Genomic DNA, 27,818 nt, shown 5'->3' on the forward strand with positions numbered 1-27,818 from the left:
TCCAGCACTTATGTATTTGGTAATTGTACAACATATAAACCACAGGTTATCACAGAGGCCTGAACTATTTGGGTTTTGGTTCAGTGTCCATTCAGGAAAAGTTGTAGACCAAGCAAAATGTGACTGCAGGTGGCAACTTAGAGAATGGTCACGGTCCAGAGAAAATGTCAGGGCAGATGGGAATTCAGAGAATGGTCAGTATGCAATGTAAAAACCAGGCAAGAATCACAACTACCCACCCAGCTGCACAGAAACATATAACAATCCACCAGTAAGAGAGGGAAGAGCAGTCTTGCGCTGGAATGTGTATTCTCTCACTGTGCATGATATCCCTAGATTTGTTTGGAACACTCTTCATTTTCAATCAAAATATTTTTTTGTGTGATGATCTCTTACTTTTTTTGTCAGACTACTCTGCGTCAATGCCTATTGTCCTTCAGTTGATGTCGAAGTTTGGCCATTTTCTTAGGCCTGACCATCAATTGGGATAAGTCGCATATTCTCCCCCTTAGGGGTTCATGCCATGCTCACTCCTTTATTTCACCCCCCCCCCCCTCCCCCTCTTCATTGGGTGAATAGCTTCAAATATATAAGGATTTGGATTAGTAACTCCCCATCAGACTATATCACCATGAATATCCAACCCTGGCTGCTATATGTGAAGGCCAAAGCAAATTTCAGGAGTAAACTCCCTCTTACTCTTACTGCCCATGTTAACCTTGTTAAAATGGTAGCACAATCAAAGATTTTGTATGTTTTCACCAATCACACATTTTCTGCAATTAGCAGTATTCCAGGAAGTTGGAAGGTCTGGTCTTCTCCCTGATCTGGGCATATCTATATGTATAAATATGAAACTCACTCATCACTAATTTTCTTACTTCCCGATATGTTAAGAAGCTGAAATTTAACATAGGTATTCTTCAGGTGAGAAATAGGAAAACTACGTAATTAGAATTTTAATAAACCTCCCCTAAGGGGATGAAAAGGGAGTTGACATAATGACTTCATCATCAATGCGTTGCTTGTGTTGCATGAGCGATAACGCCCAAATGGATAATCGGATCAAAATATGGATTTCCCCTCCAGTGGTTAGAATTTAATAAACTACAAAAGTGGTCCTGTCACCTTTTACCGTATCTGCTGCTCAGGTAACGCCAAGAACCATGGATTAATATCTACTTGCATTAAGACATTTCAAATTTACATCTCTATAGATTTACCAAATTTTTAACACTCATTTATATTTACAAACGTGAATATCAGAAACTCCCGTGCGAAGAACGGGGAAGAACAGCTAGTTCAGTATAAAACTCTTACTATATCTAAATCTGCTGGGGGTTTAGCTCACCCTCACTTTCAAGTTTATTGTTATGCAGCTCAATTGCCATGCAAATGGCTTCAGGTGCAGGACACTTCTGTTTATGTACTGCATACTTTACTGGTTTCTCAAGTGGTACCTGGTCAGTCACTCCTACAGTCATTGATTTGTGGTGGGGAATTTAAGTCAGATCCCCAGTTGGTTCTTCAGGTAGAAAAAATGTGGAAGTTGGTTAAAACGATGTTGCTTTTTTCAGGCCATTGTATTCCCTTATGGAATACTATGCTGCTGGTGGAATTATCCTCTCTTCAGACAAGAGTGCTCTGTGGTGGTAGAAGGGTATCTACTTTGGGAAAACTCGATGCTGGCACTGTACTGAAGTATTTTGCTCAGTTATGTACTGACTATCAGATCCCCATACATTGTTATAGCTATTTACAACTCAGACAGGAATACATATGCTATCCTGATAGACGGGATGCTGTCTGTCACTATACCGACAGCGGCATCCTGTCTGCTGGATTCTCAGCAGCGAGTCCCCGCATGGGCTCGCTGCGCTCTGCCCAGGGGCTCCCTTCGCTTGCCACAGGTTTCCTTCCCACTTGGGTCATGGTGTGGACCGACCAACCGAGTGGAAACACCCAGGGTTTGTCGGGATTCCAGGTATCAGTGTTTCACTGGCTGTCAGGATTCCGTTGTGTTGGTCTCCTGAACCCTGGGATTCCAACATCCGGTATATTGACTGCATCCCCTCAGACATGTGACTAAATTTTCAGGAGAACAGTCTCTTATACAGTTGTCCCCACTAAAACTATTTCTTTCCTCCCAAGACTCTACTAGAACCCTTTCTTGACTTTATTCATTTATAATGAATGGTCACCACTCCATGAATTTACCATGCCTCAAGCTCAGTTGGGAGGCTGACATTGGTCCAACGAGTGATGAGACCTGGTCCCCAGCCTTGGAAAGCTCACAGGTATCTACGGCCTTTGTCAGATTCCAACAAAATCAATACTTTATAGTACATCACACATACATATCTCCTGAATGTTTATTGAAATTTGGGGGTCGAGCAGATTACCTGTCCTAAGTATTGTAGCACAGAAATCAGAATCTCCACCTAAATGCTTAATTAACTGCAGCTGTGCATCTCCCAAGCAGCTCAACTCACCACTTCAGAAATATGTATAAAATAGGAGTTTTTCACAGCGCTTCCACTTAATGTTTCAAATTCCGGATAGCATTAATAAAAAAATCCATATAGCAACATTGTATCCAAACAATGGGGGTCATTACGACTTCCTCGCAGCCATGCGATCGGGTCGTAACTGCGTGGTGGACGTATTGCACAGGCGCGTTGTTGCCGGCGACAACAAACGTCGCTGGGCAGCGACGCCACGAACGAAGAAAACGGTCTCAGCGGCAACCGCAAGAAGATTGACAGGATCCGGGCGGCAACTCACCATTTTCGGGGAGTGGTGAGTCCAACGCAAGCGTGTCCAGGCGTTTGGAGGGCGGATGTCTGATGTCAATTCCGGGACCTGCATCGCTGGATCGATTGCACAGGGTAAGTAAGGGGCCCTACACATATCACGATGCGCCGCCGAGGTGCCCGACGGCCGATACGGCCGACGAGCGACCCGGCGGCGGGGGGGCAGTGACGGGGGGAGTGAAGTTTCTTCACTCCCCCCGTCACGCGGCTGCATTGAAGTGCAGGCAAATATGGACGAGATCGTCCATATTGGCCTGCATGCACAGCCGACGGGAGACCAGCGATGAACGAGCGCGGGGCCGCGCATCGTTCATCGCTGGAGTCTCCACACTGAAAGATATGAACGAGTTCTCGTTCATTTATGAACGAGATCGTTCACATCTTTCAGAAAATCGGCCAGTGTGTAGGGCCTATAACTCTTACCCTGGTCTTCTTTTACAGGAAACTTTTTTTGCATAACAGGGCTGCACAAGTGTTCACAGCCCTGCTATGCAGAAATACACTCCCCCATAGGGGGCGTCTAGTTGATCACATGGGCAGCAAAACGTTGCTACGTGCGATCAACTCGAAATGACCCCCAATGTCTCAATGTCTGTCCTTTATAAACAATGTCCCAAAATAACCACTTATTTTAATTGGTAATCCTCTAAGTAGTTCACCAAATACTATGTTCATATACTCTTAAAAATGTTATTCCAATAAAAAGTCTTTGAAAGAAGCACAAACAAAAAAACTTCAGAACACAAGACATATAAGGTCTCCTTATGTCACTTATACCTGGTTCCAGCAGTTTTAATAAAAGGAGCTCACCGGACCCCTGGAAATTCTATATGCGTGGTGTTTTCTATGCTGTAAAAAAGATGTTATCCCGGGATTCCTTCTGGTTTTCTGGGTCTCGGCTTTCAGAGTACAGCCGCACTGTAAACTGCCCTCTCTCAGCAGTACAAGATACGGCTGTCCCCCTGGCTAATAACTCCAAACATGGTTACACTATTCGCTGTGCTCTCACCCCAGCTTCAGATGCCGCCGTGCTGCCGGTCTCCCATATTGCTCCTAAGGGACCAAAGCAGTCTGTCTCTATTCTCAGTGACCGCTTCCACTTGCCATCAACGCGTTTCAACCCCAATATGCCTTGACAAAGACCCATATTGGGGTTGAAATGCATTGGTGGCAGGTGGTAGTGGTCACTGAGAACAGCGACAGACTGCTTTGGTCCCTTAGGAAAGCTATCACCAGCTGGACTCACTGAATCTTACTGCTAACAATGATGTTATTTCCAGCGATGAAGTTGACCCCTTGATGTACAGGTTGAAAACCTATGGCCACTGTAAACACCAATTTTTGCTGTAGATAGGATTTTAATAAATAGACGTCTCTTATAGCAAATCTATTTGGCAGAGAAGGTCCAACTCAGAAATAAGGTGCAGGGCAGTAGGCCAGATACATAATGGATCTGTGCAACTTAGTCATCCAATGTTTGGCAAAATTGCTTATAGATCTGAACAAAGACCTATATTTGCCACCCATTGTTCAATCATCAGTCTGTTCAGACGATAATCAGCTGATCAGGTCAATAACTGAACAGTGTATTGCTGTGACCGAGCAGTAATTATCAGTCTGTCAGACATGCTGAAATTGTCCAGCATGTCTGAAATATACCAATAATTGGTCTGCCACATCCAGCAGTGTATGCACTGTTGTGGCCCATGTTCCTTCACAGGGGAGTGACAGGGAAATATTTCCCCCCTGTAGATATTGTGGCCACACACTGTGAGATATCTCTCTGTGTATGGCCAGGATACCTGATGGTGTCAGCTTGTCAGATAAAATGTCTGTAATCTGACAGACATTTTGGGGGAAATGTTTTAGGGTGTGAGAATCAGAAAGTGGGAGATTTTGGGAGATTTCTCCTGGTTTTTTTAAAGTGGCAATCATTTACATGGCAAAACCAGTTTGATTTTGCCATGTAAATGATTGCCACTTTAAAAAAAAAAAAAAAACCAGGAGCAATCTCACAAAATCTCTCACTTTCTGATTCTCACACCCTTTTACATTAGCCCCTTTGTCTCACATTGTATGCCCAGCAATACTGACAGCCATACAAGTCTTCAAAATGGGACACAAAAACAACTGTAATGACTGCAGCATCAGCTAGTATAGCATGTACAGGGCACACTGAACATAGGTGGTCATTCCGAGTTGATCGCACCAAGCAACTTTTTGCTGCTGGTGCGATCAACTAATCTCCGCCTAATGGGGAGTGTATTTTAGCATAGCAGGGCAGCAATCACTTGTGCAGTCCTGCTATGCTAAAAGTTTCCTGCAAAACAAGACCCAGGTCAGACCTACTTACCCTGTACGACGGATCCAGCGACGAAGGTCCCGGGATTGACGTCAGACATCCGCCCTCCAAACCCCTGGACACGCCTGCGTTTGCCTCACCACGCCTGAAAAACGGTGAGTAGACGCCCCAGAACGCCTCCCCGCCGCCAATCTTCTAGCGATCGCCGCTGCAATCACTTTCATGCGCTGGCAGCGTCGCCAGGCAACAACGCGCGTGCGCATTGCGGGCGCCGCGCAGCTGTAGTCCCAACCCGTTCGCACTGCAGCAAAGAACCGCTGCATGCGAACAGGTCGGAATGACCCCCATAGATTTTCTATAGTATTGACGACGTATGGAAATCACTCGTGTTTTTGCTGTAGTTCTGCGTCTATCAATAGACATAAATCACAGCATTAAAACAGTGTAGTATTCAAGGTAAATGAAAAAAAGTGGATAACTGTTGTACAGACTGAGATACAGTCTACATTTAGCTTTGGTTTGTAGTCTATATAAAATGAGATATTTCTGAGCCTGTGCTTTAAGAGCTTGCAAAAGTTATTGGCCATTTAATTTAATTAAAGAGAGAGTCTGGATCCAGTTACAGCAGCACTGCCTCCCACACAACTACATTGGTTACCTTATTATTCTGTTAGTTTTCCAGCTGCTTATCCATCCATTTTTTCTTTAATCCTCATGATGAAATAGACTAGAAAGAGATGCACACCAAATAAACTGTAACCATGAACAATTATACCTTGAAACACAGCACAGAGGTAACATTAACTCTTAATTGGAAACACAGAATAAATGGTGTACTATTTTCCCTATTCTTGTCTTTACAGAATCCAAATGATGCACATATATAGCAGAGACCAGCTAGAGGGCAGCTGCATAGTGCAGTAAATTCAGGTGTGCAGAACACATATACTGTACACTATTCATTATACACTATTTATTGCAAGTGTTATGGAATGTCATATTTGAAACATTTATGTGAAACCACACACTACAAAATTCCATATTCTATAAACACACACACACACACACACACACACACACACACACACACACACACTGTATAGACATACTGTGTGTGTGTATATATATATATATATATATATATATATATATATATATATACATACACACAATAGGCTTTAATCCACAGCATTTAAACATCCGCGGTGCCATTGGCATGTGACCACAACAGGGTAAATAAACATAGCAACAGCAGCAGACACCACTGATAGACAGATACACACACACACACACACACACACACACACACACATATATATATACACACACACACACACACACACACACACACACACACACACACACAATCCTGTGCCAAAGTTTTAGACAGGGGTGGTAAAAATGCTGCAAAGTAAAAATGACAAATTAACAAAATGTAAAGTGAATGAACAGAGCAGAAAGCCTAATCAAATCAATATTTATAATTACCGGGGTCAGCTGCGCTGTGCAGACTGGCAACCCTGGAAATTTTCCGGGCATGCCAGTGCTCCCCCTCTCCCCCTCCCTCCCTCCTCCTCACTCCGCTTGGCCAGCCCGGTTGATGACGCAATGGCATCGTAACAACGTGACACGATCACGTCGTGACGCAATCACGTCATTCCAGAAAACTTCGCCAGCCGAGCGGAGTACAGGGGAGGAGGGAAGTGGAGAGGATTATAGTGCTGGCGGGCTAGTGCCCACCAGCAAATGCAAATGCTAGGGATGGCCATCGGTGGGTTATCCATCGATGGTCACCATCGATTGATAACATCGATGGCCAGTGGCCATCCCCAGCTACCCCTAGGCAACGAGCATTCCCCGTGGCAACGAGCATGGATCCCAGAGCATAAAACCCCTGGAAAAAAGCATGACACAACATGTAAAACCCCTGGCAACGCTCATGAAACCCCTGGCAATTTGCATGAAACCCCTAGCAACATGCAGGCAAAAATATCTAAACTGGCACTGTGGGGGCATATCTAGCACTGTGGGGGCATACCTGGCACTATAAGGGCATATCTGGCACCGTGGGGGCATGTGTATCTGGCACTGTGGGGGCATATCTAGCACTGTGGGGGCATGTGTATTTGGCAATGTGGGGGAATATGTGTATCTGGCACAGTGGAGGCATTTCTAGCACTGTGGGAGCATGTGTATTTGGCAATGTGGGGGCATATCTGGCACTATGAGGGCATATCTGGCACTGTGGGGGAATATGTGTATCTGGCACTGTGGGGGCATATCTAGCACAGTGGGGGCATGTGTATCTGGCAATGTGGGGCATATCTGGCACTGCGGGGGCATATGTGTATCTGGCCCTGTGGGGCATATCTAGCACTGTGGCGGCATATCTGGCACTGTGGGGGCATATGTGTATCTTGCACTGTGGGGGCATGTGTATATCTGGCACTGTGCGGGCATATCTGTCACTGTGGGGGCATATGTGTATCTGGCACTGCACTATTTGGGTCATATGTGTATTACGCCCCCATTTTCATTGGCTACGCGCAATGCAGCATGTGTCCACACCAATTTTTTTGCAGTGCGCGTGCACACAGTACAACTATTTTTTTCTACTTGCACCACTGTGTATATATATATATAGATAGATAGATAGATAGATAGATAGATAGATAGATAGATATAGATAGATATATACATATATATATATATATATATATATAGATATTATACGGGAGCATGCAATGGATCTCTAATTTGGAGTTGAGGGGGAGGGGGTGGACTTGGATGGGATTGGGGGGGGGAGCATTTTGTTGCACCTGGGCCCACCGCTCGCTAGTTCCGCCACTGTGTATGTATAAATATATATATATCTGGCATCTGTCAGGGACCGTGACCAGCTCATACGCATAAAAACCGGCTTCTAGGGACTGCATTGGCTGACGGAAAGGCTGGGAGTGGCTCTCTTAAAAGATTTGATAAGAAGGGGTACTTTGTGCCACATCATATAAGGGGAGACATTGCAATTGCTTATTTGAGTCCACGTTTACAGATGCACCCAGCAATGGCTTTGTAGGGATACCTGAAAATTGACAGTTCTATACAACAAAGCTAATCTGTAATAGATAACATTACTATTATTGTTAAAAATAACGTTATTGAACCTTTTTCGATAGTGTTGTTGGTTCTATAAAGAACTAGTGAGATTAATCATGTATAAACTCTTGTAAATTATATTTGTAAGAAATATTCATTCTGATGTAATTACTTTGTAACGGAAAGTCATGTGTGTAGAGAGATAATGACCCTTACTGGAATTTATTATGGATATTAAAAGCCATCTCAGATTTCTGTGACGTGCCTAAAATACATATTTTAAATGTTCAGAGCTCTGTAGTGACTCTAATATCCATATTCACCAATATTTGTTTTTATTGTGGTGTTAAGATATTCTTAAAAGTTCTGTTGTTTTTAACAATAGTGAAAAAAAGAGATCTTAAATATCAAAATATATCATCTAAAAACTGGGATTTAATGTTACCCCGTCACTGCTTTTGTTGATGACATAATCATTCATCACACTAAAGACTTTTACATTTTTCTGTATCCTTTCATTGTGTACAGTAGGTATTCTGAATTTGCACTTTAACTCGGTCACTCATTTTTTATATTTTAAATGTTGAAAAATAGTTTATATCTTCAAATTCATAAATGTTTGTTTACTTTTTTAAGTTAGCGTTATAATTATTATTATTATTATTTATACAATGGACTTGAATTTGGCCCTATGCTTTCCAGTGAACTTTTATTCTTGTTTTAAGAAATGGTAAATACAGTATTAAAAATAATGTTCCCTATCCCTCCACGATTTCTAAATTCAATAAAAAATATTATTGAAAAAAATATATATAATGATAAAATAATGTAAAAACTGCAGTCTTATGAAAGAGACATACGGGGGTCATTTAGAGTAGACACAAGATCTGTTTTTAAATGTAAACACACACTTTTTTGGACTGCACAAGTACACAAAACTTATATTCCTTATATCTGTTATATTTTTTTTCTTTTTTTTTTTAAATTGCACATATCTTGACTTGATGCTGACTACATCAGCTGCATATTCTATTTTGTATATTAATTTGATAGATTTTGCGTATCTTTTTGTCTTTTTACTTTAACTTAACCTGTAGCTCCTTAACAACATAGGGGTGTATTCAATGAATGTCGGATCCTCTCGGAGATGATCCGACAGTTCACTATTCAATGCTGGCCGGAAACGGGCAGCATTCCGTCAATGCAATTCGACTTGTTAACAAGTAAAATCTGCATTACCCTAAAACTGTCAAAAACAGCCATGTTTTCGAAAGAAACACATGGATCCGTGACTAATCCGCAGATTTTCGTGTTATTCGACAAGTTCCGGTTTTTCTGACAGTTGGAAAAACGGCACCTTCATTGAATAGGTCGAATGCAAATTCGACCTATTCCTGTAGAAAAGTGCCGGTATTTCCGACTGTTGGAAATACCGGCACCAGTTGACTACACCCCATAACTGTTAATATAAAAACACAGTGTAACATCTTATACAATTATTGCAGAGAATAGAATTTAGAGTTAGAATATTTGAAGTAAAACATTAAAACAAAGGTTAATGTTACCAAGCTATTACTCAACAAGGGTAATCTATAAACCATATACATCTATAGTCCTACAAATCTCTTGTGGGTCTGTCTGCCACTCACATTTCAATGGACATACCTACGCCTCTGTAAATGTGCCCACCATGGGCGTTTTAAGAGAGGAGGATGCCCATGTGCAGTCTCCTCCGTTCGGACCCCCTCCTCTAGCTGGAAGCACATTAGAGTGTGAACATCTGGCTCAGACTCTAATGGACATGCACTGATCTCCAGGAAAACGGCCATTTTCCTGGTAATTTTTATAGAGTGCATTCGCAAAATGAGAGGAAAATGTCCATGGCTCCATTTTACCAGTGAATATTGTGTGCTTGCTGCCGCCGACAGGGGACTCAGGGGAGGTAAGTACTGAAGAAATGGGTGCATTGTGTGTGTGGTGTGAGCCTCCCTAGACTCAGGGGCCCATGTGCACCACGCACATTGCACCCATTATAAATATGCCAGTGGTGCCCACTCCACCTCTTTATCTCACTTACATTATCTAGTATCATCTCTTTTCTTGTCTAGGCACTTAGCAGGAAATGCCAAAGTCTGCCCAACTCCTTCCAATGGACGTACTTTTAATCCCCACAGACACTGCCACCTTGGCCCATAAAGTTTAGTATATTTTCATAGATGTATAATGTCACAAAAGACCATTTGCCTTTCGGATTTACATTTTTGTGACTCGTATATAACCTGTAATGGATTATTCCACCCAATACTACCCAAATGTAAAAGATGACTGAACTATATAAGAGCAAAAATAAGCTTGGACACAATTGAATACATTTATATAAAAACCTTTTTTTTAATCTCTTTCCTACAGACAAGTATTCTCCACACCCAATACTGAGCAAACATGTGTCACTTACATTCAACAGAACAATCGGTAAAACAGCAAATGACTGTATAATGACTATACTGAAAAAAAGATTACAATTGTAGGCTACAAAAAAGTAGTACTTTTAGGGGTTAAACATGCAGTATACAAAATATTCTAAATCAAGCACAAGTTAAACAAAACCATTTTTTAGGCCATTGAACCATGAAGCTGTGTTCTCAAGTTCTTCATAGCATTACAAAGAGCTCCAACAATACAGATGTCCATTTTCTCTTCTTCCAGGTAGTCTGATACACAGAAGCATCTCTGTGCTCATTATTACGGTCTGGTAAGGTGCCAATTTCTACATAAGTAGAAGCTCTACAAGCCAGGTAGTGATTGTTTTTCGAAACATTTTCATTATAAAAAATTGCAACTTAATGGGCTTTTATGAAGGCAATGTTCCTTTTAGAATACTTCCAGCTTATTTTACATTCCAATATCGCAAAGACAGAAAGGGACACTAAAAAAGGATATAAAACTGCAGTTTTAGGCCATGTACTTATCTTTGCATGACTGCTTCTACATATGTATAAAATTGGCACTGGTTGAATGTAGATTTCATTTGATGTGGACAATGGTGCTGATTCGCCCCGCATGCAGGTACTGAATCAGTTGAAACTCACCAATGTTTTTGGGACTGCGCCAGGGCTGCAGCGCACATGTGCTGCAATGTCACTGCAACCTCGGTCACACTGCTGATTGACAGGCTGCGGCTGTTTGGGTGTGGAGTGGCAACAGGGGGCGCTTGATAAAAGAGGGGGCATGTCAGCCCCATTTTGTAGGCTGGCCACAGCCAGCCTAAATCTTGCTATGCAGATTTCTTGGCAGTGGCGTTCTGGAAGTCATTCTGACAGGGGCGTTTCTACAGAGGAGCGGGCCCGTGTGCACCTCCGGGTGGGCCCCCTCCTCTGAACGGCACTGTAGACTCCGGCAAAGTCTACTGCGCATGCGCAGGTCTCCGGAAACATGGCGACTGCCATGATCCGGAGACCAATTTGGCTACCGCACATGTGCGGTGGCCATTTTGGCGGCGATTTCCTCCACGGACGATGCGTCCGCCGCTGGACTCCGGTTAGGTTAGTATTTAAATGGGTGTAAAGTGTGCGGTGTGGGCCCCCCCTGGACCCAGGTGCCCGTGTGCACTGCACACATTGCCCCCATTATAGAAACGCCAATGCATTCTGAGTAACCTAATACCCCTTTCACATCGCACTGAAAATCCGGTACCGACACGGCATATTGCCGTGTCGAAATGGGTCCGTGTGCGATGTGAAAGGTCCAATTGTGAATTAGCGGGTCGCCTGACCCGGTAATTCAACCCGGTAAAAAAGAAGGGTTTTACCCGGGTTGATTACAGGGTCAGGTGCGGTGTGTATGGGAGCCGTGTCGATGCGACACGGTTCCCATTCACAGCATAGGGAGAGGCGGCGCAGGAGATGAGCTCATCTCCCAGCGCCGCCTCCACCCCCGCCCCTGCTGCTGCTGCTCCCTCCGCTGCTATGGCAACCGACCCGGTATATTGCCGGGTCGGAAAGCAAGCAGCGGAGCGCAAATGCCGGATCCCACCCGGTAAGTACACGTTTGTCTTACCGGGTAGGATCCGGCATTTGCGGTGTGAATGCGGTATTAGTGTTACTCAGATGGCCGATGCCTGCCCGATGGTGATCCAATGCTTCATCTTCGGATGCAGCAGCGGATCATAGAAGCCAGTAGTGGGTGTCTATTTACTTAAGGTACCTCCTGTGGCTTTTGCAGAATATTGCACAACTCCTGCATACAAAGATGCAGCAGCTGTGTGATTACCATCCATCTCTGACTCAGGCCCTCTGCTTACAATTGCATCTCTCCTGTGACCATATCCATAAAGCCAAGCTGCAGGATAAGATATTTCAGTAAGCTTCCAAATGCAAAACGTTGAGCATTTTGGGTGGCATTCCCAAGTTAGCAGGTGACCACAAATAAAACAAAAACACAGCCAGGCACAGCTTATATAATAGTATAATAAAAACAAAAAGTAGCACAAACCTGACAACTATTATAGACGGCCCTAATGTCACTTTACCTAAGACATAAATATAAGTCTAAGATATGCAATATTTTAAGTGAAACATGAGACACTTCTAATAATTAGAGGTTCAGTTTTAAAGTGACAAGAGGCAGCACTATGAGGTAACGTTTTACTCATCTCACCAGACACAAATGCTATTTTGCAATTATTTTGTAGTTGGTAAATGTAACACAGTGGAAAAAACTGTAACAACAAATCAGACATGTGCCCCACTGTCTAATGTAGCCCATACATCAGCAATCAATTGTACAATCCTGGATTGTGCCAATGAATGTCTTTAAAAATTGTCTTCCGACTTGGTGTCTAATTCAGACCTGATCGCAGCAGCAAAACCTTTCTCTAATGGGCAAAATATAAATATAATAAAAAGATAAAGATATAACGTGCAGAGAGAGTTAGATTTGGGTGGGTTATTTTGTTTCTGTGCAGGGTAAATACTGGCTGCTTTATTTTCACACTGCAATTTAGATTTCAGCTTGAACACACCCGACCCAAATCTAATTCTCTCTGCACATGTTATATCGCCCCCCTGCACTGCATGTTGTTTTGCACATTAGAGAAAAATATTGCTTTTGTGTCAGGTCAGAATTAGGCCCATAGTTTGGACATTCACCCAAGAAATCGGGAATTCACCTAGTTAATGCATGGGCCCATTGACCCTAGCATAACCAGACCAATCCTTCTACTTGTCTTTTATGTAATAAATGCACAAAGGCTATTTGTTCATGTTTTGCTACTTGTTTACACACATTTTCTTGTTCTTTATTAATAAACAAACCCCAGCGTGTGCTGAAACCTAAACAGTTATTGCACTATTTTTATTACATTTTCTTTGGTACGCAGTCTAATACTATAAGCTTATTAAATTGAACAGTCTATATTTAGCTCACGTTCTAGGCTAAAAGAAGCATTTTAACTAGGAAATATGATAGTTATCAGAATTGTTCTTAGTGTTTAAGGTCAACCTATTATTGTTTCCATTAATTTGTACAGTGCTGACATTTTCGAAAGGGGAGTAAACAAAGATGCCACAAAGTGGATGTTTTTCCCCACAAGCTGGTATTATTACTTTTATTTATAAGGTAATAAAAAGCTTTTCCCCATCAGGGTAAGAAGTCTATAATGTGCAACTGATGCTTCATTATTTTTCAAATGTTTAACTTATATAGATATCAGAACATTTTTAAATGTTTGTTTTGATAAAGTTGATAGTACACTTGTGAACAAGCATCTTCAGGCAGATAGATGCAGCAGAATGCACTTTCCCTCTTCCTCTCCAGAGACAGATGGGTCTTTTTACTAAGCCTTGAATGGAGATAAACTACCAGCCAATCAGCTCCTAACTGCCATGTCACAGGCTGGGCTTGAAAAATGAGTTAGGAGTTGGTTGGTTGGTTGGTTGGTACTTTATCTCCGTCCACTTTATCTCCGTCCAATGATTAGTAAATAGACCCCATAGTCACTGCCCTACTTCTTATTCTAGTGGTGGGCAACATAACCTATTCCCTTTACGTATGGGAGAATGAATAGTCCATTGCCTCTCAGGGTACTGGGGGGGGGGGGATTTACTGATTACCTGGGCCCAGGATTGTCTGGAGAAGCCCAGCTTGGAGCGAGGAACAATGGACTGCCTGTGGCAGAGCCAAATGTGTCCACACCTAAGGCCATATTATTATTATTATCAGTTATTTATATAGTGCTGTACAGAGAATATTTGCCCTTTCACATCAGTCCCTGCCCCAGTGGAGCTTACAATCTATATTCCCTATCACATGTACACACAGACACATTCACACTAGGGTCCATTTTGTTGGGAGCCAATTAACCTACCAGTATATTTTTGGATTGTGGGAGGAAACCGGAGTACCCGGCGGAAACCCACGCAAATACAGGGAGAATATACAAAGTCCACACAGTTAGAGCATGGTGGGAATCAAACCCATGACCACAGTGCTGTGAGGCAGTAATGCTAACCATTACACCATCTGTACTGCCATTCATCCATGGCTGGGCCCCCAGGCTTGCAGATATTTTGGGCCCCCTCTGGCACTTCAATCTCTCACACCACTACAGCTGACGTTTGGGAAGCAGAATGTATGACATAATTTACAATTTCAGTATTGACATGGATACCAGTCCAATATCCAATTGAAATAAAATCTGCTGATCTCTTTTCTCACAGTGCGATCGTATTTCCTTTTCTTTTCTCTTTTTCAAAATAGCGCTAGTGCCCTATTGGTCTGCTGTCACCTCCATTGTTTCAAACAAACCTCAGGTGACTATGAGTGTGCCTTGCTATGGTGCAGAGAGCAAAGTGCCTTTTACCATTGGACCTCTAGGGCACAGTGCCACAGAAAAAAGGATGGCCCCCTAGTCCCTGTGTAGCCCCTAGGCTTCAGCCTAGTCAGCCTCATGGATAATATGGCCCTGGCCATACCCCCTCTACCTTCGGGGCCGGTCTGATGTTTCAGTGGCCCTACACCTCTCTCACAGCACATCACTGACATGGTGAACAATTATTACTATTTAGTAATATGAGACAATAACACTTATATTATCACCACTTATTGCAACAACAGAAATTTAAGTACATCCAATAAAATTATAAGTTGAAGCAGATTGGCTAATATATATCTGTGTTTATATATATATATATATATATATATATATATACACATATATATATATATATATATATATATATATATATAAATTAGTGATGAGCGGGTTCGGTTTTACTCGGTTCTACTCGGTTTTCAAAACGGCATCTTATTGGCTCACGGATGTCACGTGTTTTGGATAGCCAATAAGATGGCGTTTTGAGAACAGAGTAAAACCGAGTAAAACCGAACCCGCTCATCACTAATATAAATAGATGGAATATCTTCCATAGCTCTCAAGGTGAAGATGACAAATTTTACAGTTATTTAGTATTGAAAAATTAAGCTATTAGACCACATAGCGACAAAAAATACAAATATTAAAAACATTCTTTTTTTTGTTGTATAGAATTGTTTGACTGGCAGAAGGAAACCTCGAAACCTTGTAACAACACAACATAGCGTTAATGTGACAAAGCAACAAATCTTGCGACAACTGCATTTTTTAAGTGGAAGTATAACTAAAATAAAATCTATAAGTATGTCTTACAGAAGGATTACTGGTTGTGGAAAAGGAGAAGACATTTTATGACTAGAATACTGTAACACTATTAACATCTGGGATACCATTTTACTTTAAACACTTGTAATTTCCAGTAAGATTAAGTTTAAATTCCTTTCATGTACCTGGATGATGTTACTAATTGGATTGAGTATTTAGTAAATTTCTTGTTGCTGTTCAGAGAGGCATGGATGGGACCAGCATTGGGGGGGCTTGGTGGTACCTGTAGTGCCATTAGGAGAACCTAGGAGGTAAGCTTGCTCCCAATTTAAATATATTTGTGTATGCGCCATTATCATGTGGTCCTATATTGAGCAATTATAAAATAGGTTGCTGTTATTAGTTTTAGCATACCACCCAATTTTCTGACTGTCCAAGGAGGGACACAGTTACGCGCCTGAAGCACGTTCCTGAAACTAGGGGGCGTGACCTCATGGTAAGGGGCCATGACCTCACAGCAAGTGCCCGCAATCGCGAGCCACGCTCAGGTTTTTGTTACCATGTGGGCATGGACAGCGCTCTGTGAGCTGCTGTCCAGGGCCCCTGTCACTCTCTGAAAGTGAATAGACGCTATGCACATGCGCACCCCGTCTATTCACCACTGAGAGAGCGTGATGGGGGTCTCCCAATTTCCCACCCCACCCCATCCCCCACCTCGCGGGACACTGTGACCCACGGGTTGGACAGCGGGACAGTCTGTGATAAACGGGACTGCCCCACCAAAATTGGGACAGTTGGGAGGCATGGTGTTAGGGGTGAGTTTGGGGTGCGGTGCTCCCTGGACTGGTGGGGCCGGGATGCTTTGGGGTAGCACACTGTAATATTTCATTTAGCACTTTTTGTAACACTTTAAAATAACTTTTCTACTAATACTACTCCTTTAAGCATTTTAATTACACTTCATTTACTGTATGTATCACTTTCCTCTCACTGGTGTGTTGCCCTGGGGTAGCTGGCCCTCACTGGCTTGTGAGGTTCCGCCCCAGACTTATATTAAGTATTAGGGACCTCTAGTATCAGAGATGCTGTGAAGTTGACCTGGAAGCTAAATATATCTTTGCAAATATATGCAACTGAGAGCTCTGAATTATCTACCACCATGTAGTTTTCAAATCCTGTTGCTGATGTCATCCCAAGTGCTGGGGAATACCTGTATGGAAGATGTTCTAGCAGAATTTCTCCACAAGTATCTCTTTGCGAGACGGAATTGGATCCACATCTACCCAAAAAAAAAATCATTGGGGAATATACATAGTGACGTACAGTTTTTAATTAACAATAAACATATAAAATCACAACATTACTCCACATATGACAATCAATCTGCAATGGTAGCCTAGGTGGCCGTGATCAAATGAAATTACCAGATTGGTTTGAACTGAATAAAACAGTTCAGAAACAGCATGAATATGTGAGACCTGGGCTCCCACGGATGTTAACTGTGCTGAGTCCGCCTCCCTGGGTCCACTCGTCACGGTCCCCTCCGGCAACCAGTCCACAAGTGTGTCCACTTTCAACGTGTTTCTACCCTGGCACTGGGGGTCTTTTTCAAGGAATCATCGATATGTGTATGTGGAGCATTCCCAAACCCATTTAAAAAGGATATCGTGGCCAATCACAAAGCACCGGCCACAGCTGTTGTCCATGCAGAGGCAGAACTCTGGGAGGCAACAGAGTCAGCTGCCGCCGGGCTCCTGCTTTGAAGGGGGCACCTCTCCTCATGTTCCATGTGTTAAGCGACATTAATCAATTAAGTTAATTGACAGCAGCCGGTATCTTTTCCGTAGTCGACTTTCCCACTAGTCACTACACCTTACAAATCACACCCTCTTTATTATAGATACAGGTACACTGGAAGCAGACATCTTACTGATGAAGCTATTTGCTCCTAAAAAGGAAGCATAAGAATTCTAACTATATGAAGTTATTTCTCTGACAATTACAAGTAACTTCATATAGTTAGCTGCTCTTGCATAGGAAGTATGAGAATTCTATCTCCATCAGTAAGGTGCATGCTTCCAGTGTAATAGGGTGTGGGTTCTTATCCTGGATATGACACTTGCAAACTAATTGTCAGAGCAATAATCAGTATTGTGAGTGACTGAGCAGAGCTATGTAGTGTGTGGCTGGACCCCTACATAGTTCTGCCTAGTTGCAATGGTTTTGTAGTAGCTTCATACAGTTAGAATCTGCAGGCTTGCTATGCAGGAGCAAAAAAATAAATAAATAAATAATATATATATATATATATATATATATATATATATATATTGTGACAAGAACACTGGGATAGTGTTTGAGGGCAGGTATATTTGTCCCAGGTTCTTGTCTTACATGTTTTAGAAAATGTTAACTTCTAGGAAAAATGCTTTTTGTTTTGTCTGAACCTTTTCAGTTTGCTGTAAAAGCTGGGTAAAGGCTCTGAGAGAGAGATAAGGCGAGTTCTAGACATTGGGCCCAGTTCGGGTCTTTGGCCTCACAGAGGGCTAATCAGGGTTTCAGCTGTGTAAGTGTGTTATAGTGCTGCTAACCTGATTAGTATGGGCAGACTGCCTGGGAAGGTTGGGGGATCTGTGTGTGAGAGACACGCTTTCTGAGGCAAGTGAGCTATACAGTATGTACTGAAGAACTCTGTGTTTTGTTTAGTGACAGTTAGGAATATCTTATGTTTAGTTAGTGCCGGACAGGCAAGGTATTTTTATTTTGGGGTTTGTTTTATTTTCTGTTTCAATAAAACTGGCCGGGGTCAGTTGTACCAGAAACTGGACTTGTGTTGTTCCTCAGCTGCTGCGTGCTACCATATTCCCCAGGAAAAGGCGCCTTGCACCCCTACAGTGTTACAACTTGGTGGAGAATGCGAGCAACCCCGTTCTGCGCATAAGTGAAAGCAGCAGCTTTGTGAGGCCTGCAGAAAACGGTGGTTTATGCAGATACAGCCCAGTGTGAAGTTACTGAGACTCACCCCTGAGGGTTTGATATATGTCTTGGGTGAAAGCAGCTACAAAGCCGCCTGAAAAATCTGTCGACATGGAGGATCTGCTTAAAGCCTTGCTGCAAGCTACAGCGGCTCAGCAGGAGGCCAACCGACAGCAGCAGGTGGCAATGGAGGAAAATAGGAGACAGCAGCAGGTGGCTATTGACGAACTTTACCGGCAACAGCGTCAGGATAGAGAGGCCTTAACAGAAGTGGTGCAGAGCCTTGCAGCCCGGATTGGAGATGTGGCCGTCAGTGCTCCGACCAGCTCTAGTTCTATACGGGCCAGTCACTTCTTGCAGAAAATGACAGAGGCTGACGATGTGGAGGCCTACTTGACCACGTTTGAAAGGACTGCAGAGCGTGAGAACTGGCCAAAAGCACAGTGGGCCAGTCTGCTGGCACCTTTTCTGTCAGGTGAGCCCCAAAAAGCGTACTTTGATTTAAGCCCTGCTGAGGCTCGGGACTATGATAAACTAAAGACTGAGATCCTGACCCGCCTGGGAGTCACGCTGTCAGTACGAGCACAACGGGTGCACCGTTGGGTGTACGCCATGGAGAAGCCTCCGCGCTCTCAGATGCACGGCCTTATTCAGCTAACAAAAAAATGGCTACAGCCAGAGACATTAACTGGTCCCCAGATGGTTGAAAGAGTCGTCATGGACCGCTACTTGAGATCTTTGCCCATGGTCCTGCGCAAGTGGGTGAGCCATGGAAACCCGGGTACTGCTGACCAATTAGTAGACATGGTAGAGCGGTATTTGGCAGCAGAGGAACTACTGATGACCACCCAGCAACCCATAGATCCTCGACAGCGCCCTTCAGTAAAGACTGGTAAGACTGTTCCGTGGGAAAACGTTGCTGGGCGGTTAAGAGAACGCAAGGCTGGAGAGACTGTAAACACTGGCCCTGGAGACAGGCCAATGGGGCTAGAACGGTCTATGTTGCCCAAACGGGTTGATAATCGTGTGGTTAAATGTTTTAGATGTGGTATGCCAGGTCATGTTGTTGCCAATTGCCCAGTCATGCACCCATGCAATGTGATGCTGCCTTTGAATGTCGCAGAATGTCTTTCTTTGCTAGGTTAGCCTGTACTGTGGTACCTTCACCTGAGCTGGAAAAACAAATGTGTGATGTGTTCTTAGAGGGTAACCGGGTAGAGGCCTTGCTAGATTCAGGAAGTTTAGTTACCCTCGTGAAAGCTGGGTTAGTGAACCCCTTAAAGGTCCAGCAAATACCTATTGGGGTAACTTGCATACATGGGGATACCCAACATTATGCCACTGCTGAGGTGAATATAGAAACTTGTTGTGGGTCAGCAATGGTTAAAGTGGGACTGGTCCCTACCTTGGTGCATGAGGCCATAATAGGGAGGGATTTTCCTCATTTTTGGAAACTGTGGGAATCACGGTTATCAACAGATGTGAGAAGTAAAAAGCCAGTTGATAATACCGGTGATTTTATGGATGTACGTGGGTCTTCGGAACTTTCTGGCCCTTTGCCTTTTGCTAGTTTGGCTGGGGAAGTGACAGATGGGGAGTCCAGTGAGGACCCTCTTGCCGGGAACAGAGACATAGTAGTTAGAACTGAAAGCGTGCCTGACCTGGAGGTAAAGAAGGATCTGTTTGCGTCTGAACAGTTAAAGGATCCTACCTTAATAAAGGCTAGAGAGAATGTTAAGATTGTTAATGGGGAACCTGTGGTACCAGGTGACAGGGTTACGTATCCCCACATGGCCATCTGTAATGAGCTCTTGTACCACATTGTCAAAAGGGGTGAGGATGTGGTAGAACAGCTGGTAGTTCCCCAGCCTTATCGGAGAACGGTACTAGATTTAGCTCATAGTCACGTTACCGCAGGACATTTAGGGGCAGAAAAAACCACTGAAAGAGTTTTACAAAGGTTCTTTTGGCCAGGGGTTTATAAAGAAGTGTCTGAATATTGTTCTTCCTGTCCTGAATGCCAGTATCATGCCCCTAGACCCCATTTCAGGAGCCCACTAGTTCCCATGCCTATTATAGAGGTCCCGTTTGACAGAATAGCCATGGATCTCGTGGGGCCCTTGTTAAAGTCTGCTCGGGGCCATCAGTATATCCTGGTAATTATGGACTATGCCACTCGATATCCTGAGGCTGTCCCTTTACGCACTATCACAACCAAGGCGATAGCTAAGGAGCTGGTGCAGGTATTTAGTAGAGTGGGAATACCAAAAGAAATTTTGACTGACCAAGGTACTCCATTTATGTCAAGGATCATGAAAGAATTGTGCAAGTTATTTAAGGTCACTCACCTCAGGACGTCCATCTACCATCCCCAAACTGACGGGTTGGTGGAAAGGTTTAATAAAACATTAAAAAGTATGTTAAAAAAGGTTGTTGAGAGAGATGGGAAAAACTGGGATTGTTTGTTGCCCTACTTGTTAATGGCCATCAGAGAAGTTCCTCAGTCCTCTACGGGGTTTTCTCCATTTGATTTGTTGTATGGTAGACACCCCAGAGGGCTGTTGGATATTGCCAAAGAGACGTGGGAAGGACAGCCCACTCCTTATAGAAGCGTTATTGAGCATGTAACACAAATGCAGGATAGGATTGCAGCCGTGGTACCTGTTGTCAGAGAGCACATGGAACAGGCCCAAAGTGCTCAACAGAGGGTCTATAACCGGAGTGCCAAGATACGGGAATTTGCTCCTGGAGATAGAGTTCTTGTTTTGGTACCCACTGTGGAAAGCAAATTCCTAGCTAAATGGCAGGGTCCATTTGAGATTAGGGAAAAAGTGAATGAGGTTAATTACAAAGTATACCAGCCGGGAAAGAGAAAACCCGAACAGATTTACCATGTTAACTTAATCAAACCCTGGAAAGATAGGTTGTCTCTGTCAGCGGAGCCTTGCCCTTCGGTGTCTTCACCCCGGTTGCTTCCCGCAGTGAAGGTGTCAGAGACATTATCAGCTGATCAGAACAATCAGGTTAAAGAATTTCTCATCCAAAATAGGGAGGTATTTTCAGAGCTGCCTGGCCGAACGACCATAATAAAACATGACATTGTCACAGAACCAGGGGTCAGGGTTCATTTAAAGCCATATAGGATTCCTGAAGCTCAGCGAGAAGCTATTTCTAAGGAAGTTAAAACCATGTTAGAACTTGGAGTCATAGAGGAGTCTAACAGTGAGTGGTCCAGTCCCATAGTGCTCATCCCGAAGCCCGACGGTAGCATACGCTTCTGTAATGACTTTCGTAAGTTAAATGAGGTGTCCAAGTTTGACGCATACCCCATGCCCCGTGTGGATGAGCTTGTAGAAAGGCTGGGAACAGCCAGGTTTCTCACCACATTGGACCTGACCAAAGGTTACTGGCAAATACCTTTATCTGATAGCGCCAAAGAAAAAACAGCCTTTTCGGTTCCGGAGGGGCTGTACCAGTATAAGATGTTACCCTTTGGGTTGCATGGGGCTCCAGCAACCTTTCAACGGGCGATGGATAAAATTTTGAGGCCCCATAGAAAATATGCAGCTGCCTATTTGGATGATGTGGTAATTCACAGTACAGACTGGGGGTCCCATTTGGTTAAAGTACAAGCAGTACTGGACTCAATCAGAGAGGCAGGGTTAACTGCTAACCCAAAGAAGTGCTGCCTCGCAATGGAGGAGGTCAAATACTTGGGCTTCACCATAGGCAGAGGTCTGATTAGGCCCCAATTGAATAAAGTTGATGCTATTCAAAACTGGCCTCGTCCAGTGAATAAAAAACAGGTAAGGGCTTTTTTGGGAATTACTGGGTACTATAGACGGTTTATTCCTAATTTTGCGACCACAGCGGTGCCGTTGTCAGACCTTACCAAAGGGAAGCAGTCAAATGTGGTGAAATGGAACCCTGATGCAGAAAAGGCGTTCCAAGCGTTAAAAGTGGCTTTGTGTTCACAACCGGTGTTGATAACACCAGATTTTTCAAAAGAATTTGTGGTACAGACAGATGCCTCAGAGGTAGGGATAGGTGCTGTGCTGTCCCAAACCAGAGATGGGGACGAACACCCTATCATTTATTTGAGTAGGAAACTCAATGAGCATGAAAAAAGGTATGCCATTGTGGAAAAGGAGGCTTTGGCCATTAAGTGGGCACTAGATACCTTGAGATATTACCTCTTGGGTAGACAATTCAGACTAGTGACAGACCATGCCCCTTTAAAATGGATGTATGTAAATAGAGGCAAGAATGCTCGTGTAACTAGATGGTTTCTAGCGTTGCAGGACTTTAAGTTTACTGTCGAACATAGACCGGGAACACAATTGGCCAACGCAGATGCATTGTCTCGCATCTTCTGTTTGGGGGCTACAAGTGTTCCGGCCCCTAGGTCGAAACAGGGGAGGGGGATATGTGACAAGAACACTGGGATAGTGTTTGAGGGCAGGTATATTTGTCCCAGGTTCTTGTCTTACATGTTTTAGAAAATGTTAACTTCTAGGAAAAATGCTTTTTGTTTTGTCTGAACCTTTTCAGTTTGCTGTAAAAGCTGGGTAAAGGCTCTGAGAGAGAGATAAGGCGAGTTCTAGACATTGGGCCCAGTTCGGGTCTTTGGCCTCACAGAGGGCTAATCAGGGTTTCAGCTGTGTAAGTGTGTTATAGTGCTGCTAACCTGATTAGTATGGGCAGACTGCCTGGGAAGGTTGGGGGATCTGTGTGTGAGAGACACGCTTTCTGAGGCAAGTGAGCTATACAGTATGTACTGAAGAACTCTGTGTTTTGTTTAGTGACAGTTAGGAATATCTTATGTTTAGTTAGTGCCGGACAGGCAAGGTATTTTTATTTTGGGGTTTGTTTTATTTTCTGTTTCAATAAAACTGGCCGGGGTCAGTTGTACCAGAAACTGGACTTGTGTTGTTCCTCAGCTGCTGCGTGCTACCATATTCCCCAGGAAAAGGCGCCTTGCACCCCTACAGTGTTACAATATATATATATGAGATGAGCTGGTTCGGTTTTACTTGGCTTTACCCGAATCTCCTTATTGGCTAACGGACGTCACATGTTTTCGATAGCCAATAAAAAAGTCCAGAAAATAAGAAACGGCGATAATTCTGGCGTAAAGAACCGAGTAAATCCGAACCCGCTCATCTCTAATATATATATTGTAGAAATAGGTTGGCACTCCCATATGGTAGAAATGTGCCTATCTATAGGGGGAGGGGCACCAATATTTTTCTTGCCTCCAGGCAACTTGGACAAACTTACGCCACTGTGTCCATGAGTCAATTGACTACATCTCCCATGATGCTTGATCGTATGTAGCGTCCATTTCCATAACGACGTGACCTCCCGTCATGTCCGTTACATCACTTCCGGTAGCGTTTCCTTGGAGATGGCCTAATCGCGTACCTCCAGCCGGCTCGGTCCCTATACACTTCAACACTAAAAGTGTTGGTAAAATTGGTAAAATCAAAAGGATTTTATAGGTGTGGAGCATGCATAGGCTGTAAAGAAATAACAGGTGACAATAAAAAATTGACTGAACTAGAAATTAATGGTAAAAGTGTGAGAATTAACAATTTTATCACTTGCAATGTGAAAAGCGTCATCTATGGAATAGAGTGTTCATGTGGTCTATTTTATATTGGCCGCACATCCAGAGCATTGAAAGTGCATATGGGAGAGCATATACGTAGTAAGAAGAATGGTTTACAAACACAAGCTCTCTCAAATCATTTTAGACAGAAACATGGCAGCCGCCCTTCAGAAATAAACAGGTTTTTTGGTTTCAAATGGGTATCTGGCCACTGAAGAAAAAAAGATTTGGCCAGTCAGTTGGCAAAAGAAGAAATGAAGTAAATTTTTGAGCTAGGGACATTGAAACCTGGAGGGCTCAATCATGACTTTGAAATGAAATAGTTTTTATAATGTTCCTTTTATAATTTTTACATATTTATTCTACATTACTTCTCTTTAAGTTTTATATATAAAGGATAATGTTTTCCCAGCTACTCATAATTATTAATATTGCCTCTCATTTTACATTCCCTTTTTATAGAGTATTTTTTAATGGTATTTTTTTCCTTATGTACAGAAGAAAACAAAGGAATCAGGAATGTTTATAATTCGTTATGGATATGGAGCAGGAAATTACATGTTGTTTGTTCAGACTGGTTACTATGGCAAGCGGTGGATCACGGGACTTGTAGTGTTGAAGTGTATAGGGACCGAGGCACAGCCGGAGGTACGCGATAAGGCCATCTCCAAGGAAACGCTAACGGAAGTGATGTAACAGACAGGAGGGGTAGTCACGTCATTATGGAAATGGACGCTACGTACAATCAAGCATCATGGGAGATGTAGTCAATTGATTCATGGACAACAGCTGTGGCCGGTGCTTTGTGATTGGCCACGATCTCCTTTTTAAATGGGTTTGGGAATGCTCAACATACACATATCGATGATTCCTTGAAAAAGACCCCAGTGCCGGGGTAGAAACGCTTCTAAAAGCCGGGATCCCAGCGTCGGTATGGTGACTGCTGGTCATGCATACCCAACCCTAAACAATGTCAAAAACAACAGAAGCTTTAATTGTTTGTTAATATACTGATATAAAGATAAAGATTAAGAGCAAGCAAACAGGAGTCTAGAGTGACATATGGGAAATGAATACATTCATAATAGTAAAAAAATAGCACTATATAAAATAAAACAATAAAAATAATGTACAGTTTCTTTCATTATACAATTTTCCATCTTAATTTTATCTGGCAGAACATATTTAAATTTGTAAAGGTGATGCTGTATATATAACAGTAGTTATAGATCTAAGAGATTAACTGATTCAAATGACGATTGATATGAAACCCCTGCTGCACCAACTACTTGTTTCATTTTGTGAGACGGAGAGCTTTGTCTCCATGTCATCAGAGCTCCGAACAGGCTGTGATCAGAGCTGCTACACATGTGAATGGGAGTCCAGGGGAGCTGCTGAATCAAGCAGCTTCTTGCCAGGCAGCTCCCATGAGCCTCTGAGTGTCAGTGACTCACTACACTCCTTCTCGTCTCTAGACAGCACTGCAGGTAAGGCGCCTGCTGTGCTCACTGCTGCAACGTCATATTAATGAGCAATTACAGTATTAAATATTAAATAAACACTTGATCAGTGTTTAGGTTAATATGCAGCCCTCAGCAGCTGACAGCATATGAAGGATTACCATCTTCCAATCAGGTTTGTGTTCCTGCATAACTCAGAGAATTCTGCTGTAAATGCCTGAAGTCCTGAGTAGCAGACAGCACAGCAGGAAAATCAGGTGCACAAAAGCCTGGACAATACTTAAAAATGGGTTCACTACGGCTGGCCGGCGGTCGGGCTCCCGGCGACCAGCATCCCGGCGCCGGGAGCCCGACCGCCGGCTTACCGACAGCTTGGCGAGCGCAAATGAGCCCCTTGCGGGCTCGCTGCGCTCGCCACGCTACGCGCGCCACACTATTTTATTCTCCCTCTATGGGGGTCGTGGACCCCCACGAGGGAAAATAATTGTCGGTATTCCGGCTGTCGGGCTCCCGGCGCCGGTATACTGAGCGCCGGGAGCCCGACCGCCGGCAAACAGAAGACCACCCCTTAAAAATTGTACCTGTACTTTAATTCCAGAATATAGTAGCAGAGGGAGAGTGGCTGTGGTAAGCAGAATAAAAATTCTGTGCTGCATCGTCGATCTTCCCATGTGCTGTAAGATGGTGAGACATGATGTATATGGTATGGTGGACCCAACCTGAACAATAGAAAGACTGAGGCTACTTTGGAATTTGTTGGATTGGGTATTGGACTATGCAGTTGAAGCTAAAACCAAACACTGAGCAACACGACTTTTCAAATTTGACATTTAAGAGGATTTGGACATTGAATGTTGCAATTGGTCTTACATTGGAACTTTGAAAGATTAAGGGGTCTATTTACTAAGCCTTGGAGAGAGAGAAAGTGGATGGAGATAAAGTACCAGACACCCAGCTCCTAAGTGTCATTTTACAAACACAGCCTCTAACATGGCAGTTAGGAGCTGCTGGTGTTAAGAGCTGCGACGGTGGCTCACGTCTCAGCAGGTCCAAGCAGTTACTAGGTGACTGGGACGCCGCAATATGCTGGCACCTAGGGTCGCTGGTCCCAGTGGATGCTAGGTAACCAGGGTATCCAGACTCCAGGTCGACACCACTTAGGTCGACACCACTTAGGTCGACACCAGAAATAGGTTTACATAGACAAAAGGTCAACATGAACAAGGTCGACATGAAAAAGGTCAACTTGAGTTTTTCACATTTTGTTTTCAATTTTGTGAACTTTTTCATACTTTACAATCCACGTGGACTACGATTGGGAATAGTAACCTGTACAAAGCACAGTGGTAGCGCAGCGAGACACCTTGCCCGAAGCATGGCGAGCAAAGCGAGCCATGCGAGGGGACACTGGGGCAGATGTATTAACCTGGAGAAGGCATAAGGAAGTGATAAACCAGTGATATGTGCAAGGTGATAAAGGCACCAGCCAGTCAGATCCTAACTGTTAATTTACATATTGGAGCTGATTGGCTGGTGCCTTTATCACCTTGCACATATCACTGGTTTATTACTTCCTTATGCCGTCTCTAGGTTAATACGTCTGCCCCACTGTGCACTAGTTGGGGTTCCCGGTCACATTACGAAGAAAACAACACCAAAAAACCCACAAAAAACTCATGTAGACCTTTTTCCATGTCGACCTGTTGTCCGTGTCAACCTATTTCTGGTGTCAACCAAAGGTGTGTCGACCATATGGTGTCGACCTAAGTGGTGTTTACCTAGACACTGTTGACCTTGAGTCCCAGATCCGTAATCGGGATTACAGACAGCCGCACTGCTTCTTGGTCCCAGCTGTTACCTAGCAGCCGGGACACTGGTGTATGTGCAGCCTCTCAGCTGCAACTTGACTGTCATTAGAGGGGGC

General features: G+C 43.5%; 1 protein-coding gene across 1 annotated transcript in view; it reads right to left on the reverse strand.

Annotated features, from left to right (window-relative positions):
• The window catches only part of BCL2 (BCL2 apoptosis regulator), a 257,216-nt gene that overhangs the window by 139,121 nt on the left and 90,277 nt on the right, over window positions 1-27,818 (reverse strand). The window lies entirely within an intron of this gene.

The sequence above is a fragment of the Pseudophryne corroboree genome, chromosome 5 (assembly GCF_028390025.1).
Source record: "Pseudophryne corroboree isolate aPseCor3 chromosome 5, aPseCor3.hap2, whole genome shotgun sequence".
Lineage (NCBI taxonomy): Eukaryota > Metazoa > Chordata > Amphibia > Anura > Myobatrachidae > Pseudophryne > Pseudophryne corroboree.